Source organism: Diceros bicornis, chromosome 23 (genome assembly GCF_020826845.1).
Source record: "Diceros bicornis minor isolate mBicDic1 chromosome 23, mDicBic1.mat.cur, whole genome shotgun sequence".
In the NCBI taxonomy this organism is placed as follows: domain Eukaryota; kingdom Metazoa; phylum Chordata; class Mammalia; order Perissodactyla; family Rhinocerotidae; genus Diceros; species Diceros bicornis.
This window is the reverse complement of record NC_080762.1, coordinates 33,697,125-33,719,037: the sequence shown is the minus strand read 5'-3', so window position 1 is coordinate 33,719,037 and position 21,913 is coordinate 33,697,125.

Below are 21,913 nucleotides of genomic sequence, written 5' to 3'. Positions count from 1 at the left end.
GTCTTCAGATCTGACATTGAACAGTCATCAGCCAGTAATTCATTATAATGCTCTTTTTCTATCTAGGCAATTTATGATTTGTCAGAAATACAGACAAGTGGTTTATATCTTCTTAAAGACTGTTAAACCAGAGCACTAGTATTTAAAAGCTGCTAAAATACCAAATAAATACCATTTTCAGGCAAAGCACCCTTTGAAATATCCATGGGTGCAAGTCTTTCCAGTTATTGATGTTTTCAAGATAAGACAATGAAGCCACAGGTAGTGAAAATGAAATATGTTTTTAAAAATTATGTTTTGGCCCATTTCTGTTCAATATAAAAATACCTATACATAAAGTCAAAAAGACCATGGTTCATTGACTTATTAATTTATTAAATCTAGATCCTACCTATCATGATAAATTTAGAGTAAAACATATAATCACTTAGAAAAATCTTTTCAAATTCCTTCACGTGTGACATAGGCAAAAGAGCACATTGAATGGTTGTTCTTTTAAAACCATTTGTAGGGGGGCCAGCCCCGTGGTGTAGCGGTTGGGTGCGCACACTCCGCTGCTGGTGGCCTGGGTTAGGATTCTGGGCGCACACCGACACACTGCTTGTCAGGCCATGCTGTGGCGGCATCCTACATAAAGTGGAGGAAGATGGGCACGGATGTTAGCTCAGGGCCAGTCTTCCTCAGCAAAAAGAGGAGGATTGGCATGGATGTTAGCTCAGGGCTGATCTTCCTCTCGCGTGCACACACACACACTAAATAAATAAATAAATTTAAAACCATTTGTAATTCCCAGCATCTGAATGAAACACCCACATGAGGATGACTTCAGTTCTATCAAAAAGAGAAGATTCTTGCTCTGCATCCAGCCACATCTACACCTGTGCCTGGCCATTTCCACAGCCTTTACTCCTTGTTTTCCCATTGTCATCATTACCTGGCAGTAGAAGACAGCTGGTCTCCTTTGCTGGCCCCAACTCCCAACCTTGCCAAGACAACGATGGCAAATGTATCCATATTAGAGAGGCTGCTGGGAGAGGGTGGTGGAAGGTAGGAGAAAAACAAGACTGCCCCCCACCAAAATGATTTAAATGTATGCCACAACATTTGCTGCTGAGTGGAAGTATTTTTTTTTTTTTTTGCTGAGGAACATTAGCCCTGAGCTAACATCTGTGCCAATCTTCCTCTAGTTTTTTTATATGTGGGTCGCCTTTGCAGCGTGTCTGATGAGTGCAGCGCTCCAGCTCCAAACCCCATGAACCCCGGCGGCGAAGCAGAAGGCATGGAACTTAACCACTGCAGCCCCTGGAAGTATCTTTATAAAGCAACTAATGGCCATTTGTTTTTGTTTTGTTTTGTTTTGCTTTAATGATATACATATGCTTCAATCTGAACATACCACCTCTGATTTGCCAGTATGATATGAGGAATGCCCAGGTCTTTTAAAAATGCCAAGCTGGTGTCCGGGAGAACTACCTATTTGTTGCGATGGTAATTGTTTTAACTTTGATGTCCCTCACTCTGAACATCTGTTTCAGCTCTTCTACCAGACACACTAGTGAATTTATCATCTCTGCATATGTTCCTGGGTCAGGACTGCCTTAGTGGCAGAGTACCTCAGTGAATTCCACTGTTGTATTAAGTTTATTATTCTTGGCTTTGTCCATAAAGTACAGCGTTTATTACCTGACCAGTTCACACTTACAGAATGAAGAGGTTCTAATACAGCAATATTTTGTTACCTGATCTTCTAATCCACAGCAGCCACCACGGTACTTCATTACATAGTTTACTGTGTTATCAAGCAGATTTTTTATTACTTTTTACCTGGAAGCCTAGGACTTTTCTGCTATACCATGTTGCTTCTCTAAAATATTAGGTTCAAACCCTGATTCTATTAATTATTGCTTGTGTAGCTTTAGGTAGCATACAGTTTTCTCATTTGTAAAATGGACAAAAAATAACACCAATCCCTCAAAGTTTTGTTGAGAAACCAGGGAACTCCTAACACCATAGTGTTTAGTGTCCTTTCTAAACCGTTTCAACATTAATACGCATGACTCAGAGCTCATCTGGCCTTTATCGTACATAGTGGGATCTGGAGAGTAAAAATTTAATCCACAGTAGAGATGAATTCATGCAATAATTAACCATATTCTATAATGCATTAGCCATATCCTATATAACCAAGCTAGTTTTCAAATCTCAGACCCGGAGCATTGCCCACTCCTGGGCCAGAGGCCTCTCCCTACTCTGGTTGGATGATGCTGGCACTAACATAGTATTATATGTTCTATATCAACTCCATTAAAGAAAATCATTTCAGATGAGGTGGCTATTGAACACAATATGCATATATGGAGCTCTTAAATCTTTGTGCTTTTTAATTAAAAAAAAACTGTATGTCTGTGACATGAAAGTCATAATGGAGTAAGAGTTTACATGCTAAGGGTCAGTTTCATAAAACAGCGTTTTCACTAGGACCATACAATGAAAAAGCAAAGTCTTTTTTGTCAAAAATAATAAAAATTATAGAAGAGTATAAGATAAAAATTCCTCCTCCCCACTCTCATTTTCCAGAGTTCACCACTGTTATGATGTATGCATATGCCTACACACACGCACATCCACCAGATAAACAATTACCTTAGCAAACTTATCTTTCTGGACGTTTCCTATGCTTTTAAAGTCTTTTCAAAATATATGTACATAAAAACATATTTTATAATTTTAAAAAAATTGAGCATTGTTCTTCTGTACCTTGCGTGTCTTCATTCACTATATTGTAGATATCTCTGTGTTGGTACATGTAAATAAATCTACATTATTTGTGTAATAGCGGAATCATAGTGTACCTACACAATCCGCTACTAACAGACACGCAGGTTGTCTTAATGTTTTGCTGTTACAGAGAATGCTGTATCCATGTATGGACACCTCTGAACACTTACAGCCATCATTCTATATGACAAATTCCTAAACTTACAGCCGCAGATCAGAAGGTACACGTATTTTTATTTTTACACGTACTGTCAAATTACCATGTAAAAAGTTTGTACCAATTTATATTCCTTGAAACAATATGTGACTACCTGTTTGCCCAAATATTAGCCAAAACTCAGTATCATCAAACTTTTAAACTTTTGTTAATTTGATAAATAAAACAATAATTGCATTATCATCATTTTAATTTGCATGATAACTATTGAGATTAAACATCTTTTCAATTGTTTGTAGTTTATTCTTATAGATAGGTACATAGATATATGGATGATATAGATGAAAAGAAAGAAAGATGGAGAAATAGATAATATTTTCCCATGATTGTTTTTATAAGGGATATTTATTGGTGCCTTTCCCATAACAGAGGTTTTTAATTTTTACGTAATCAAAACTGCTAGTCTTTTCTTTTATGATTTCTGGGTCTCATTTCTTGCTGAGAAAGATCCTCCCTACTCCAAGATTGTAAAAATATTCTACTCTGCTTTTCTGCTAGTATCAGAGAGTATTTTGTAACCATTTGACCTTTAATTGATTTGCTAATAATTTTACTAAATGCCTACATAATCTCATAATACATAATCTCATAACCTAGGCATAATATGGAACTTATTTTGTAAATAAAAATTATTTTTTGCAAATAATCTCACTGGCTCCATACCACATGATATCAAATGAGATAATGCAGGTGCAAATTTATAAATGGGAAACCACAGACAGAGGCTCTTTCTGCTACTAACAATACTAGTAAAAATTGCTAAATGCACATGACTATTGACATTTGGAGATTCCGCTATTAATAGAGATTTCAAGAATTATTTGGGATCTCTTTATAACATGAGATATACTGCTACTGCAGAGTCACTTTTGTATGTAAATAATATTTAACCTTATTGTATGTAAATATGACTTTAATCTTCTATGTTCTTGTAATGACACCTCAATGCACATCCTGCTGAACCTTCCTCTTTAGTCATGTCTACTACCAAAGTGTAACCATACCTTAGGTGACAGTAATAGAAAACCAGTTCTTATCTATTGATTTAAATCAGAGTGAGAGTGTTTTATTAAGAAGTCCTTTGGCACCAACTTAATCGAATAACTCTCCCACAAACACTGATTTTTACACCCAATTTTTTTTGTTTTCCCATACACTCAATGCAAAAATGCTTCAAACAGGACCAGTGGATCACAATCCTTTGCTATTTATTGTTCTTTTTCTTGAACAAACATGCATGTGTGCCTCACATATGTAAAGCTTTGGGATGGATTCTCGACAGATACAGAGATGAAGACAACCCAACCCTTCTCTTCCAAGGCACTTGCTCTCTGGTGGGGCAAACATACATGCACAGATTCCTCAAGGAGACACGATATTTTATGTGCAGGGTTGTATGAAAAGTAGCTCGCTCAGCCTCCACATTGTAATTTTGTGAAGATGTGATCATCTTTAAATCTCATATCGATGTCAGAAGAGTCAATGGGAAGCTTCCCAGCTGGCTATGAACTACAGATGGCTTGTTTGTCATGCACAATGTTTTTTAAAAATTAAATTTAGTTACCAACATTCTAAAATTCAGAGATTTTACACTAAAATATATTAAAATTTCAGGCTTATCCAGATAAAAATGGGAAGATCTGGCAACAATGGGCTACGACTACAATTTGGTAACAGATCAGATGGTGCTGAGTATTGGCTTTCCTTTTAGACTGGGCATGTCCCCTTCAGTTTACCACAGTCTGCACCACTCCTTATTGTATTACCTTCTCCTCACATTTCTATTACCTGCCAGCTCCCTATAGTCATTTGTACGTATAAACTTTGAAATACAGGGTCAGGGTTTGTGCTGGAGAGTATGACCTGGCAACAGAGAAAGAAATGATCTCTGGAATAGTATGGATTAAAGTGTACAAATTAAACCAATTTAGAACAGAACATTGATTGAAATGATCTTGACTGATGGGCTCTGTGATTGTTTAGCAGAACTCAAAATATAATTTTCTAGGCAAAAAACTATAAAGGAACACATGAAACAGTTTCACCTTCCCATCAAACATACACCTCTGCCAATTAGGACATTTTATGACAGTAGGTCATAAAGAAGGATTTTGCCTGAGATTCTTATAATTATAGTATAAGCTGTGATCCCAGTTCCTTTGCAGAGGAAAGAGTTGAACTCTGATAAGTCACACCAAAGACCTCAGTCTACTTCATGGGGGCTCTGGTGCTGGGATGGCCTTTCAGGATTTTACCGTACTGAGACAAAGGGGCTTGTTATTTGTAACCCTTGTTCACCAGTCACTGAATGTGGGCTACCCCCAGGTATGATCTTGGCCAAAGGATCATCTTTGTGAAAGCAATTCCAAGAGAGTGACTCAGATGAGAGCTGTCAGTCACCAGCTCTCCCCACAACAGGGGAAATACGTGCCTTGGGCTTGAAGGGTTATCTGGGTGACACATCACAGTATCCACTACATCATCTTTTCCAAGAGGCCTTCTTTAGCCACTCTAACTAAATTTTAGCAACCTCTCATGCCTAATACCTTATATATTTCTTCCCTCTTTCATTTTTTCCTCTTTAGCTCTTATCAATAACATGTTACGTGCTTTTCTTATTTATCTTATTTATGGCATCTCCTCTGCTAGGACATCCACTTGTTCTGGGAGGGAATTTCCGGCTGTTTTATTCTCTGATATTACGCCCAGTGACTAGAACATGGACTGCCTTGCACAGAGTAGAATGAATGAATGATTCCTCTGACCCTGGCAGTGGAGCATGCAGAGCTCTGGTTTGGAGTGTTCCTGTCTTTAGAGAGCTCCTCTAGAACTGAGTGTGATGCCTGCTTGAGGAGGAGTCCTCAGTTGGATCATGTCTGGGGACTTCCAGCAACTGAGACCTCTTTCTGAATGGTAAAGTCAGGAACTCCAGAGAGAATTCCCTTGCTCTGAAGGAAAGCCACATTCAGGAAGGACATATCACAGGTCCTCTCAATTTAAAGGCACATTGTATTCTGGTCATCTAATAACCACAAATGAAGAGGCTGATGAACTACGTAGACAATTAGGAGTGGTCGTAAGCGGCTTCATGTTTCAAATATCTGAATGAGTGCTTAATAATTTACCGCTCTAATAAAAGAAGAAGCAATTTCAAATGAAGGCACCAGGAACCCAAATAATACATTTGCAGTCCCCATAGCCTAAACCTACAGGGAGAAATACCTTCAAGGAAATCAGATGGGATCTTTCAGTAATGCAGAGGCAAGAAATCCGAGGAGTTGGAGGGCACTGGCAGGTGTCTTCACAGCTGTACAGCTAAAATCTGTAAGTTACATGTTGTCTGCAAGTGTTAGATAACATTACATCTTGGGCCAAATTCTTAATGGGGCATCAACCTTACTTTCCAGATTTGTGACAGTCTGGGTAGAAGCAAACATGTTCTCATGTTTTTATCCTTGGCGCACCACCCAAATTTTTTAATGTTTTCTTGTCTTTTCTGCTCTCCCCAACTCCCCTCCCAAGACCTGTGCTGTTCGAATGTGAATACCCGAGAGCATGAAAGAATGGAAACCACTTGAGGAATCTTCTTTCTCCCATCTCAGATAAATAAACGACTTTTCTCAGTTGTAACACGTCGTAATTTTTTCAAATTGTCAAAACATTTTAGAATTCACATCTGCATCCAAAATGGAGAGCTATCAGCATTCATAATAAAGCCTCTCCTTTCACTGAAATATTTTCTTCATTAAATAAAATTGATTTATCTTAGCAGTTTCAATGCACAGCTTAATATTATTTTTGTAATCTGCTTAGTCACTCCTAATGTTCCTAGACATTTCACACTTTAATGAGGAATTTGAGAATACGATGAATATTAAATAGTTTTCAAGCCCTCTTACCTACTTCATAAAAACAAGAAAGCATTGAATTTGGCATTCTTATCATATTCTAATACTATTGTTGTTATATTTTAAGACTATAATCAAAGAAATTATTTGGTTTAATTCGATGGTTGCCCTTTCTCTATTCTCTCTCTTTATCTCCTCTCTCTCTCTCCTCTCTCTCTATACATTTACATTTTTTGTCCTTGTACTTATCATAAGAGCAGTTTTAATATTTTGAAGTATAAGAAGCAATAAGGAGAATAGGGAGACCACTACTTAGTATATGAGCAACCACCCTTAGCTGAGTGGAGAACTTTGAATGTTCCAAAAGCATCGTTAGGAGAGCTAAGGGGACTTAGATGAGCTTTATGCAAAGGTTGAAATGAGAGCAAGTATTTCATGAATGATCGGGCTGAACAGAACCAGGCAAACAGGTACTGACTAAGTAAGTAAGTTACTTGTGTAGGTCTTTGGTAAATACTTCGTGACCTTCCCTACTGTTTCACCGTTAATTCCACATTCAAGTAGCATAGCTTATTTCTTGAAGATTTATTACTTGGTAGGTCTAATAACCAAATGAGTTTTACTGGTTTTTAGAGTTTCCCAAAATGTCCAGTCCTGAGAGGCACATAAGAGAAACAGGTTCCAAGGTCCAGTAGGTTTGAGAATGCTTCATACTGAACTGACCTCCCAGCTAACTCCTTGACCCAGTACAACTGTGATGATCCACAAGTCACTGTGGCTCTTTTTAGGAGAGATGAGTCAATATTTTGTTTGAAAAATTATTAAAACTATTAAAAGAAAAACAGAAGAAAAAAACCATAAAACTCACTTATATTCTCACAATTTTTAGAAGTATACAAAGCAAAAACTTGAAACTCTCTTCTCTATCATTTGATATTCTCTCTCTCCCTCCCTTTCTCTCTCTTTCACACACACACACACACACACACACACACACACACAAACACACACATCAAATGTGACTATTCAATCCTGGCTCTATAGCAATCCACTGTTATTTTAATTTTAATTTTTTGTTCTCTTGAACTAACTCTTGAATCCTCAAAACATGTCCTCATTAAGTAGCTTCTCATCTCCGCAGGGCCACTCTTTCCTCAGAACTCCATAACCAGACAAAACAACCCAGGATATACACTTTTCCTAGTGAGATCATCAGCAACACTCTATTTCAAACTAGAAGAATCAGCTAGGTGTTGACGATGAGTTATCAAAACTGTAGTGTAGTAAAACCAAAGAACCTTCACTGTCACTGAGGGATTTGGCGTTCCATCACAGGGGGTGTGACAATGTGTGATTTGAGCCATTGGAGTCACAGTTCTCTTCCACTTAGATGCCTCCTGGGTGTTTTCCAGCTTCTCAACCTCACATTTAGGGTGGCCAGCCCCTGGAAGAGGACCCCAAGTGTCCTTTTTCTTGATTTCTACGTTACTTTCAATGCACATCAAGTTTCTCTCCTTCTCTGGGAATGACTCCTCAAGTTAACCTCCAGATTTACAGTTGTTCAAAAGTTTTTGAACCATTAAAACAGGATCAGGAGCAGGGAAGATTTTCTCCATCTCTCCAGAGTCACTGACATATAGAAATAATTTTAAAAATTAATTTATATATCTTTTTCTTAGAAAAATATAAAACATTCAGCTCAGCTGTGTTTTAAATTAAGTGCAAGGAAACTAAAGATTTATTCAACAAGTAAAACAAATATTTTTAAAAGATCTCTCAGGCCCATTTTATGTCCAGTTTGGGACAAAGAGTAAGAGGCGGAAGTGCTGGCAAAGAAAAAGGATAGAGAAGAAGCTGCACAAGGAGAAAAGTGAAATGCAAATGGAGAAGAAAGACAAAGGGAAAGGGAGAGACAAAAAAGGCAAGATAGTCACTAGGGGAGAGAGAAGGCAGAAGATTTCAGTAGGTTGGTGAATCATAAATTACAAGCTGCAATTGACTAGGACCATAGATTCCAGAATGTTATCCAGCCTTCATTCAGGAACTCATTCATTTAACACCTTCTATGTACCGGGCCCTCTTCTAGGCATGAGGAATATTGTATTGAACAAAACAAAGTATCTCTCTTTTAAAAGTTACAGATAACAAACAAGAAAATATCTGTTAGACATATTCTATTAAGATTAAAGCGAAGCAGAATGTTTAGTGACTGAACCGGCTATTTTAGATTGTGGGGTCAAGTAAGTCTCTGAGGGGGTGAAATTTAAGCTGAGATCTAAATGGCAAGGAGGAGCCAACTATGTGATGGTATGACAATCATTCCAGGCCAAGGAAACAGTGGTACAAAGTCCCTAAGGCAAGAAGGGGCTTATCAAGTTCCAGGAACAGACGAAAGGTGAGTGTGGCTGGGGCATAAGGAACAAGGAAGAGTGATGTGATATAAAGTCAGAGGGGTAGGCAGAGGCTAGATCATGAAAGAGTGCAGAAAAGAGTCAATTAATTTTCCAGTGGATTGGATGTGAATGATAAGAGAAAGAGAGGAATCAGAAATGTTTACTGGGATTTGCGATTGAAGATTAGGTGGCTAATGACGCCGTTTACCAAGCTGAGGAAGCATAACAAGAGTAGAGGTTTTCAGTTTTTGACAAATGTTTGTGGCACATGGTGTTGGGGTGGGTGGAGAATCAGAAGGTCTCCACTGGACATGTTAAGTCTACACTGCCTATTAGATATCCAAGTGGCGGTGCTGAGTAGATAGTTAGGTATAAAACTCTAGAGTTCTTATTAAAATTCTTAATTATTGGAATTGCCTTCTCTATAGATTTTCTACTGCTCAGATACTTAAACCTGAAGAAAATAAACAGGAAAATTGACAGAAAACACTCTCTGCACTATCATGTCAGTAAACAAAACAATACTAGCCACAAGATGCAGATGGAATCAAACTTAGGGTCAAACCAATCACTGAGTTTTGTAGTCTTGTCCCAGCAGAAAGGAAACACATTTTCCATCCGGAAAGTTGAAACACTGGGACCCCAGTAATGCCCCTGATGTCTTGTCTGTAATACAAATCCAGTCAAGTAAAGGAAAACACGAAAAAGGGTTACCTTAATTTGAATGACTTAACTTGGTGGGAAATACTTTTATCAGGGATAAATATTTTCTGCATTGCCTCAGGATTTGAAACATTAATTATAAGTTACAAAACGTGTAGATGTCAAGTATATTTGTCATTTTGCTTATGTTGATATATAAAGCTGATATGTGTTTCTGGTGAGCTATTTTAATAACATAAAATATTAAAACTGTGGGAAAAAATTCAAAGCCACAACACTTTGTTGTGAGTTACCTGTATCACATTCATAGAGTATTTCACATCAATAACATCTGATCTCTACAAGGTCAATTACATGTGTGATTCACAGACACAGCCTGTGCCCAATGTGCAATGTCCAACTTAAGATAGAATATTCTTTTGCTAGCCGTATTGTCTTAGCAGTCAAAATAAAATACAGGAAACAAATATTAACATGGTGATAGCAGATAAAACGGGTCTATTTCATTTCTATGGTGGAAACACTGCTCCATGCAATTGTATTTAAAATAATTTTTCAATACTTTAAAATAAATTTTCAAAATTTCCCCCCGACATTCCAATTCATTGAGAAGCTTCACAATTAGGAGAAATGGAATGTCTGGCAACCTTAATGCAGTTTAAAAGCTGTGTGAAAACAAAACAAAATGAAAAAACAGACAATTTTTGGCAATCTATATGCATATAGTCAAAGATAATTACCTTAAATGCAGGGAGAAATTTGTTTCAAGATATTTGAAATGAGGTTAATTTTTTAAATTGAGTTAAAAATAATTAATTCAATAAATTTATTTCATTGCATTTAAATATCTTCCATTTGATTGTTCCTGAGTTGTATTCTTTATAATAAACCAGTAAATGGAAGTAATGTGTGTTTCTGAGTTCTGTGAGTTGTTCTAGGGAATTATCTGAGGAGGGGGTTGTGGGAACCTCTCCAAATTTGTAGTTGGCTGGGTAACTTGGGCACCCCATTTGCAGCTGGCGTCTGCAGTCGGGAGAGTCATATGGGACTGAGACCTTAACTTGTGGAGTCTGTGCTAACTCCAGTTAATTAGTGTCAGAGTTGAATTGAATTGTTGGACACTTAGTTGACATCAGGGAATTGGTTGTTGTTGGTATGGAAAAACAATGAGCATTTGGTTTCAGAGAAAAAGCCACACACACACCATGCCTCTTCTAGTTTTCTAATGTTGCTACATATTCTTTCATTCAATTATACATTCATTCATATTCTATTTTCATGTCTTTTATATTTACTATAATTTACATGGATTTGATGTAGGCACAGGAGATTATAGCATGTGTTCTTGACTCCCCTTAAATCCATAATTGATTGTACCTCCATATACTTTGATATAATTTAATTTCTTTTTAATGAAAATATATCTGTAAATTACTTATGTAAATGAATGATTGAACAAATCAATGTATTTTCAAGACTTTTTATTGCAGCATTGGTTTGTAAAAGCCAAAATTAGAAATCAACCTAATAAATACAAACATACATACATACATTCGCAAATAAATAAATGCCACCCCTATCTAAAATCCACATTTGAAAAATAAAGAAAAAAGCAGAAATCTGCCTTTGCCTTCACCCAACCTCCATTCTCCTCTCCTCAATAACTACTGTTATTGCTAGGTTATCTGTCATTCCAGACTTTTTCCCTATATGCTTACATGCTTTTGATTGATTGATTGATTGATGATAGATAGATAGATAGGTAGATAGATAGATGATAGTCAGATAGTATCTAGAATCATAGAGCATTGTTTTGTGACTAGAGTGTAGATATGAATGAGTTCATTCTGTATAGATTATTCCACAACTTCCTTTATTTAACAAAATGACTTGAGGTTGTCTCCATGCCAGGATGCCATTATCTCATTCTTGTTAATTGCTGAGTAGTTATATCATTATACCATACTTGTTTAGCCACTCCCTCCTTGATGGAAATTTAGGTTGTGACCAAATAGTTCAGTGTTATAAACAAACCTTTAAACATCCTTTAAAAGATATTTAAAATACTTCTTTGGATACATATCTAAGTAGTTTTACAATCTAAAAATCTGGAAATAAAATAAAATTGTTAGGTTGAAGTATATATTCATTTTTAATTCACATAGATGGATTATAAAAATGTTTTCCAAAAATGACTTTGCCCATTTACACATCCAAAAAATTTATCAAAGTACTGAGTATTATGTCTTTTACAATTTTTGCCAAATTGATGAAAGTAAAATACATTTCTATTTTAAATTGAAATTTCTTAATTACTCATGACTGAACATATTTCATTTGTTCATTAGTCATCTTCATTTTTTCATCTATGAATTGCCTATTCCTAACTTTTTCCCGTTTTCCTGTTTAGTTACTTGTCTTTTTTATTGATTCAGAAAAGTACTTTCTGTATTCTGGATACTCAATCTTTGTATTATACATTACTACATTTTCTTTCAATCTTGTCTTGCTTTTTAACTTTGGCATTTTTTCCTCATACCAAAGTGTTTTTTAATTTTGAAATTAAAAATTAAATAATTTAAAAATATTTTGCAAGGCCTTCACTAATAATTCCAAGACATGCTCTCAGCATGCTAAGCAGCAGTCCATAAAACAACAAAATAAATTTGCTTATGTTTTAGAAGGACTAAATCACATGTTTTCTAAAAGTTATAAAGACATTTAAATTGTTTTAATTTCAATAATAACAACAGTTAAATTTGTATTTGTTACTTTAAAAACATTTCCAGATAAAGAGGCACTATGAATCACTTGGAAAGATAGGGATAGTTACATGCCATTTGGAAAAAGTTCTACTTAGTTCCTTACCTTACACCATATACAAATGTAAGTTCAGACAAATTAATGAATTAAAAGTTGAAAAGACGGACTAAACCATAAAAAAAAAATAGACAGATGAATATTTATCTGGTCTTGGAATAAGAGAGGATTTTCTAGTATTAAAAACTATAGAATAGGGGCAGGCCTGGTGGTGCAAGCGGTTAAGTGTGCGCGCTCCGCTGCGGCAGCCCAGGGTTCGCTGGTCCGGATCCCGGGCGTGCAACGACGTCACCGCCATGCTGTGGTGCCATCCCATATAAAGTGGAGGAAGATGGGCATGGATGTAAGCCCAGGGCCAGTCTTCCTCAGCAAAAAGAGGAGGATTGGCAGATGTTAGCTCAGGGCCGATCTTCCTCACACAAAAAAAAGAAACTATGGAACAAATTACAAAAAAAAAGACGAATAAATTTGATGTACAAATGACTCTTAAAATGTTAAAGTAAATTAAAATTTTTCATTAAATATGATAGACAAAAGACTAACATTTTGGCTTACAAAAACCCCACGTAAACTGATAAGAAAATATAAAGACACCCAAGAGATAACTGGGTAAAGCACTTACACAGTTCACAAAGGAGTAAACACAAATAACAAAAGATTTCAACTTACAGTAATCAAAGGCATTGAAATAAAACTGCACAATCCCAATTTTGTTGGATTTAGCAAAAAATTCAGCAATTTTTGCTAGATTTAGTTTAAAAATGAGCCAATCCTGGTTGGAATGAGAATTATAGTTGAGCTTAAGGTTAGAAGAGCACACTCCTTCATGGCTGATATAAATGATACAACCTCTCACAGAAACCATTTGGCATGTATTGAGAATGTTAAAATGCTCAGACCCTTTAGCCTGGGAGTTTTCATTCTAATAATCAATTCCAAGGAGATAATCCAAAATGCAGATAAAAATTTAAGCACAAAGAATTTTCATAATAATAAAAGTAAAAAAATAACCTAAAGTTTTGATATTATAACTTCATGAAATAATTATTTATTGACCATCTACAATGTGCCAGGCCCGTTAGAGGGGCTGGAGATTTACTGTTGAATGAGACAAGGAGCTCTTGTTGCAGGAGGACCCGGGCAGATAGTGAATGAATGACTCCATCAGTCATTCCCTCAGAGTTTCCCTGAGGCCCACCTCTGCAGATCTGGGGGAAGAGTCCTGTAGGCAGAGGAGACAGCAGTGCAAAGGCCCTGAGTTCCAGGAAAGAACTTGACTTTTGAGTAGTTGCAAAAAAAAGAAAGACAGGGAGGAAGGAAGGGATGGAGAGAGAAAAAAGAAAAGCCCATGAGTATAAGTACTAAGGCGATTCCACAGTAGGAGAATGACTAACCAAAACATGTATGCTGTAAAACACTGTTTCGCTTTAGACATGAATTACATTTGCAAAGCATTTTTAGTCATATGGGAAATGCTTATGATATAATGTTAGGCAAAAAAGAAGACAAAATTGTATACATTATATTGTCACAACTATGGAAAAAATGCATAGAAGACCCACTGGAAAGAAAATTACAGTGTTAAGAATAATTACCCTAAGAGAGGATAGTAGAATTGGTTTTTTTTCTCTTTTTTGGATTGTATTTTATTCTTTTCAAATTTTCTATAAAAAGAACATACTAATTTAATAAGCAAAGAATGTTTAAAGCAAGAGAATAAAGAAAATATATACAGAGAGTATTTCACTCAACTCACCAAAAAATCAGCTTAAAGCTACTTATCTTAGCATTCCTTCATGTAGACAACAGAGATTTTTCATTACCTTGTGCTCGTTGAGCACCATTTTACTATTTCTAATGTACATCTTTTTATTTTTCTATCCTATTGATACATTTTACTAACGTCAGATTTACAGAATTTCTGGAACAAGACATTTAAGTAGACTTCACACCACTGTGTCCCATCTAGCTCCCATCCATCCTACTCCCAGCTCACTAAATTTAATACGCTGAAATATGAGAGAATTTGAAGGCCAGCTTTGCTCGGATGATGGAAGATCTTGACAGCAACTCCATCCCCTTGTAAAAACTCTCAGTCAGCATGAAACCCACTTAGTATAATAAACACCACAGCATGAACTATTTTTGCAGGTGAGTTGTCCTGTGGGCAGCCCACCCATAAATTAAGAGGACAGGCTAGAACAAGAAAAGTAGCTCCAACAAGAAGAGAGAAATGGAGTTTAGCCCCGAACCCCCCACTGACCGAAGGTCACAAGCCTGTTGAGACTGACAATTCATTATAATTTATTAGTGAGAGCATTTTTCCTTAAACCAGCAGGAGCATTAGAACCTGACACGTTGCTTTTAAAAACTCAATAGAAACTAAAAAGGTTTTCGGAGGATATGAAATATATGGAGGACCAGAAAAGGAGGGAAGGTTTATGGCCTGTCAACCAAACTTAGATTTTCTTTTAAGCAAAAGGACTTTCAAAATGTTATTTGTGGATGCTATCATAGCGAAATTATAAGCCACCAGGAGCCCTCCTCTAACTTATGGTGACATTCAGAGTTTCTAGCATTATTGATAAAATATTCAGCAAGGATGAATAGCTTGTCATTATTAATGTGAGTGGGTCCTAATCTTATTTTCAACTCCCAATCTGAACTAACTTCACTGTAACTTGATTTTAATCTTGCAACTATATAACAAGTCTACAAAAGAACATTTTAAAAGTGTATCCCATATGATATTAATATCTGGATGGCATTCTGTGGGGAAAAAAAAAAGGGATTGCATAGTCAGTTAAGTTTGGGGAACTGCTGAATACTGTTCGTTTTCCCATCCCTTCCCCCCAGATTCTCAAAACACATTGGCATATTAAAGGTTTTGAGAAATTTGAAAGTAAACCGTTTAACTTTGTTTAAACCAGGACTAACTTCTGAATGTTTTCATACAAGGTAACATCTTTTAATACTAATGCCCCAGAGACATTTGAAACAAGCTTCCATAGAACAATTTTGCCTGCCTATCAGAACTACAATGAAGAAAAAAAATTTTCTAAGCCATGAATGGCTCAAACATCAGATGCTGATAAGAAAACTGAGAGTAACTGTATTATTACTTGGTGGCATTTATTTCCCTTCCAGAGATTTTAGTCTTATTGGTTCTAAACATGATTGGGATCTCAGTATAAGATGCAGGAGGCCGGAGTGACTCATCCAACAGTCCCCCTCTCTTCCCTACACCTCTCTTTCTCTCTCCTTCCCTTCTGTAATAAGTCACATGATGTAAAAGGGCATTCGAACCTCATACAGTAAATGCCATGATACCCAAAATGTGTTTCCTTGCCTAGGAGCCACCTGGTATCTAATTAATGAGATCAACAACAAAATCATTATTTTATTTCTGAATTCTAGAGTTCCTAAAAAATGCAAAGTCCAATTAGAACACAGTAAAATATTGAATATTTGAGTTCCACTGTCCAAGTTCAACCTGATTTGTCTCACATGACATTTGACCTTTTATCAAGGTTGATTAATGCCTCTTTGTTCTTTCTGAATTGAAATGGAAATGTAGTTACAGTGATATAGAGCAGAAGCAGAGATTTAATCCAAGAACAAGCATCGTCCATAATATGAGAATAGTCAGCTTGTGAATCAAGTCAAATCTGCTTTTCCTAGTGCAAGCTTCAATGTATTTTGATGAATGTTCTGAATATGTGGAAATAATACACTGCCTATGAGTTTACGGTAAATGGAATGGAGGAAAACACATGAAAGCATTTAAATGTACTATTATTATTCCAATAACTAAAGCTGCTTAGAATAATAGTTTTCTAGAGTCTGTTGTTTGTTGTCTTTTCTTGGTTTAACACGTCATCACAATTCCTAAGATAGTTCCTTCCTCAAAGTCCTGAATAGACCCAAGGGCTTCCTCTCAAAGTGGATGTGCTACACTATGTGTAATAGATTAGGGGAAATAATATCTAGAACTTGTTCTAAAATGTAATATACTTTCCCTGGTGACAAAGGAAGAAGAAAACTATATTTCTGAATGAGCAAAGCATTTGACAAAGTCTCATTCAGTGAGGGAGACAGAGAATGGAGGGAGCAAAGACTGCCGACTGATGGCTCAATTTTATGCGCAGCAGTAGGCGCATGCTTGGCTCTCTCCTGCTCTACACTGTTTATCCACAACCTGACTGTGTCACTAATGGGACCAACCTGGAGGAGGAGGACCTTAAGCCAGACAAATAACAATGACCATGAATGACAGAGAAGGACTGGCAAAAAGTCATGAAGATCCTGTTATGGGATAACCACTGACAGGAGGGGTAGTTATATCCGAAAGGGGAAAAAAAGTAAAAGAAGAGGTGAGGTAAGAGAAGTGGTGACAGCATGGGCTGCCATGGAACTGTCTGAGTTCAAACCCCGGCTCAGCCTCTTATTAGCTGTGTGGCCATGGGCAAATCACCTAGCTATTCTAAGAGTCAATTATTGAGGGCATTAATAGAATTATCCAATAAAATCACAGTAATTGGATGTGGCCATTCATGTAAGCAAAGAATAGAGCCTGGCATGTGGTTGGTCTTCAATTAGTATTTCTTATTATTAAGAGAACACATTCTTGGGCCGGCCCCGTGGCCTAGCGGTTAAGTGCGCGCGCTCCGCTGCTGGTGGCCCGGGTTCGGATCCTGGGTGTGCACCTACGCACCGCCTCTCCGGCCATGCTGAGGCCGTGTCCCACATACAGCAACTAGAGGGATGTGCAGCTATGACATACAACTATCTACTGGGGCTTTGGGGTGAAAAAATAAATAAATAAAATCTTTAAAAAAAGAGAACACATTCTTTCTTCATGTATTCTGTGAAAGGGGGTACGGGGTACGGATGCTGCTTATGTACCTACAAAGGGCAAAACTAGGACTGAAAAAGGGGATTACAAAGAGACAGAGGTAAATTCAAGAGAAGGAAGAAATCAGTAAAGTTTGAAAGTAAATTGGTGAATGAAGAGTAGAATGTGTCTCTTCTCTTTCCAACTTTAATTCATGTTGTCCACCTATGGAATGTAGTGTCTCCCACGCAATGCAACTGGAGGTACCCCAGCAGAAGATGGCACTTCCATTAACAGTTGTAAAGGAAATTTCTCAATTAGTTAGTGATCAGTTCTGTATTTCACTCCAAAGTTTTATGACCAAGTAACCTCTCTGGATATCTATACCACAAAACACTCATAAAAATCCACACATACAGATTCCCCAAAAGAGAAAGAAAGCACAAAAATGTATCACCCTGCATGTTTGATGTGACTTCCCTAACAAATGCAACACACACACACACACAACAGGACTCAAACTAGATAGATATTTGTTTCTCTTTCACATATCAGCCTCTGGATCTGCTTTGCTTACTCCTTCTCTCCTGTTGCTCTGACATCCACAAAACATCTTCCATCTCGTGGTCCCAGATTGTCACTAGAGCTCCTGCACAACTTTGCAACAAAAGTTGTAACAAGATCTTGGAAGAGTTCAAACTCTTTTAATAGTGCGAAAATACTGAACATTCTGCAGAAACATCACCCTAAAAGACCATCCTGTGTCTTTCCCCTGTATCAACATTTCTATCCATTTTTGAGGATTCAGAGGTAGAGGCAGGATGACCAAAATTGATGTGAATAGGAAAAATAAAGTTCAGAAGAGGATGAATAATTAGTCCACAAAACACAGTATTTGGGGTCAGGATTGGAACCGGAGGCTTCAGAATCCATCTGCAGTCAGAGGAGTCCTCTCAAAGTCCAAAGCTGCCTGGGCTCTCTCATTAGCGTCATTGTGGGGACACCTACCACCCATGATCTAAGTTTCGAGAAGCACTAGCCTTCACCAAAGGACTCTAATGGATAAAGCCGTCTCCAGGCGGCTGTAACCAGCTGCCTACTAGACATAAAATAAGACATGTGGCAGCTGGGAAGACTGAATAGCCAAAATAATGCATTTGACTTTCATTGCAAGAGGTGTCTCTCCATCAAGAGGGATTATGCAATAGGGGCCCATATCATACCCAGAGCCAAGGCAAAGCCTAATATGGAAGTCTTGTTGGTCTATAAACTATTGCATAGGTTTCTCAGGTTCTTCTCAGAACACCCAGGGTGTCATATAAATGAGATTCTGCAGTAATCTGTATTGACTGTCCTTGAAATCCCAGCTCTAAGTGTTACACACATTCTGGCAAAAGATGCAAAGGGAAGCAGGTGTGTTCTCAGTTCAAAAGCAGGCCAGTGGCCCGGATGGTTATTACCCAGGATTAAGCTTAACTACTTTTTAGTCTGACACACTTAAATATTTACTATCTTGTATTGATTCAACCAGACCATATTGCTATCTCCAACTCATATTTCTAAATGCCCAAGAAAATAACAAAGGCACTCTCTCAGATTGCTTCAATATCCAGTATAGCTTAAATCCACTTCTGGAAATCAAATCATTAATTCCATACGAGATTGTCCTAGATCTTCACAGGAGCAGATTTCAGATGTAATGAAATTTTATTACTTAATTTTACACAGATATAAAGTGGGAGACCAACACCAAGTACATGATTAGAATAATTTCATTTCAATTTAATCCAAGTGCTACTAGTATTTATTGGTCAATATGATTTGGATCTTTTATTCCCTAAGGAAATGACAGAAAAAAAATCAGGTATTTAACTGTTCCTTACAGAAAAATTATATTGGAAAAAAAACTAAAGCCACTTTCCAGAGTTTTCCATTGAGACTAGACATCCCTAAAAAGTTGCCCTAATGTCTTTAGAGGAAAGGACTGAGAATTTCTTAATAACTAGGCATTTTAAAATGGGAGAATAAATATATAAAATTTCAGATAATTTTTAAGAGCACATTTCTTCTTCCTTTGTGTAAGGAGAGATTTTTAATGCATAAAACGAGACCCCTTAAAATGGGATTTGCTAAAATAGTCAAAGTCACTAATGCTGGCCTAAAAGTAAAATCTTTTAAACGGTTGGAACAGAAGCTGCTGTTCACCAGCAACATTGGTGACTTTTATGACGTCTAACATTTCCAAATGATGTTTCTCATGGTGCAGCCTCCACACAGTCCTTTTATCCCACAGGGTCACAAAGCATTTTTTCCAGCTAGGAGAAAAGGATCACGTTAGCTACCTAGGGACTGTAAACACTCACAATTTTGAGAATGTAGTTTGAAATACAAAATTAGCATGCAACTTAAAAAATACTTGAAATACTGAGCTGGTGCTTTCCAAAAAAGCCACACAGTTGCCTTTTGGGACAGAGCCTATTCCAGGATGAAAAGTTGGCAGTTCTGATTTGTACAGTTGCCATATTCAGGGAGATCTGTTGTAATGTACCCTAACTTCCACAATAGCAACGGGAGCTACAGGGAACCTGCTGCAGCATAAAAACACTGTGATGAAGGCAAGCCTATAAAACATATTCTTTTAGGATCATTAAATGTTGAATGTGGGGGCCGGCCTGGTGGCATAACGGTTAAGTTCTCACACCCCATTTCGGCAGCCCGGGGTTGGCAGGTTCGGATCCCGATGCAGACCAACGCACCGCTTGTCAAGCCATGCTGTGGCGGTGTCCCATATATAAGGTAGAGAAAGATGGGCACGGATGTTAGCCCAGGGCCAATCTTCCTCAGCAAAAAGAGGAGGATTGGCAACAGATGTTAACAAGCTCAGGGCTAATCTTCCTCACCAAAAAGAAAAAAAAAAGAAAGTTAAATGTAGAAGGCAAATTTTTCAAACTTTTAGAAGGAAAAAAAAGGAGAATATACTTTTGACCTGGGGAAAAAAAGAATTTCTTAACACTCAAACCATGGTGCAAACCATAAAAGAAAAGAGTGATGAATTTGGCCAAGTAAAAATTAACTTTTTTCATTAAAAGTCACCACAACTAGAGTGAAAAAAGCAAGTAGCAAACTAGGAGAAGGTTTTACTGCATGTACACCCAAGCAGAAAAGAAAAAGATATACCCCCAAAATATTTTTTAAAAAAATTTATACAAATCTGTAAGAAAGAAATAACCCAATAGAAAATGAGCACAAGTCGTGAAAAGGCATTTTACAGGTGAAAATCTAAATGACTAATAAATATACAAAATATATTAAAATATATATTAAAAATATATTACAACTTCACTAGAAGCCACAATGAGATACCATTTTGCACTTATAAGTTTAGCAAAAATTATAAAAGACTGTGAAGCAAGTGGGGACTCTCATTCACTGCTGGTGGGAGATCAACAGGTGCAACCATTCTGGAGAACAATTTGGAATTATCTCATAAAGCTGAATTTTAAATAATGGCCCAAAGTCACACAGTCAAAATTCACCCTAAGTGGCATGGTGTAGCGCCTGGGCCAGTCTTTTAAAATATCTCTCGATTGAGAAGATATTTTACATGTGTTTTAATTTATTAACCACAACATCTGCTTACAGTTGAAGCGTATGTACATAGTTATGAATGCAGATAGCAGACAATCCTGAGTGTGCATGTGGACTGGAGCCTCTTTCAATAGCTCCACAGCCCCTCGAGGGCCTTCTGCCCACAGGTGAAAAACTCTCCTTTGCCCCAACCTTTGTTAGAGCTGATGTTGAGTAATCTCATTTTTTCCCTACTCTCTCTGAAGTGAAGGGAAAGAAAAAGAGTGAGAGATCATTCACTCACTAGAAGAATTTAATTCACCTGATAAATTTAACACTCTACATGCAATTAGGTCAAATGTGAGCGAATGTCAGAAAAAATATTTGTGTAAACACTCCCATGAACGTGAAACACCCTTTTTCATGTTCCCTCTCTAGTTGATCTGTAAATATCCACCTGATTTCCCATGTTGTATGAAACTTGCAATAATCTACATCTTCAGTTGAGCTGCAAAAATTTTCTTGGTCAGGATGACCACACCTATTCATTTACTCTACGATGTGCCAGCGTATCTCACATTTTGAGCATACATTGGTGATATTTTTAAAATCATTAAAAATTAAAATTAAAGTTCTTGCTCTAAAGCTTTCAATGGAAAATTAGACAAATAATAAGTATATAACCATACGTATATATAATACAGTGTGACAAGTTCTATAAAAGAATCTATAGGTGCAGAAGTGAAGCGACACATCAGGAACAGTCAGGTCCCCTTGGATGAGGACCTCATCA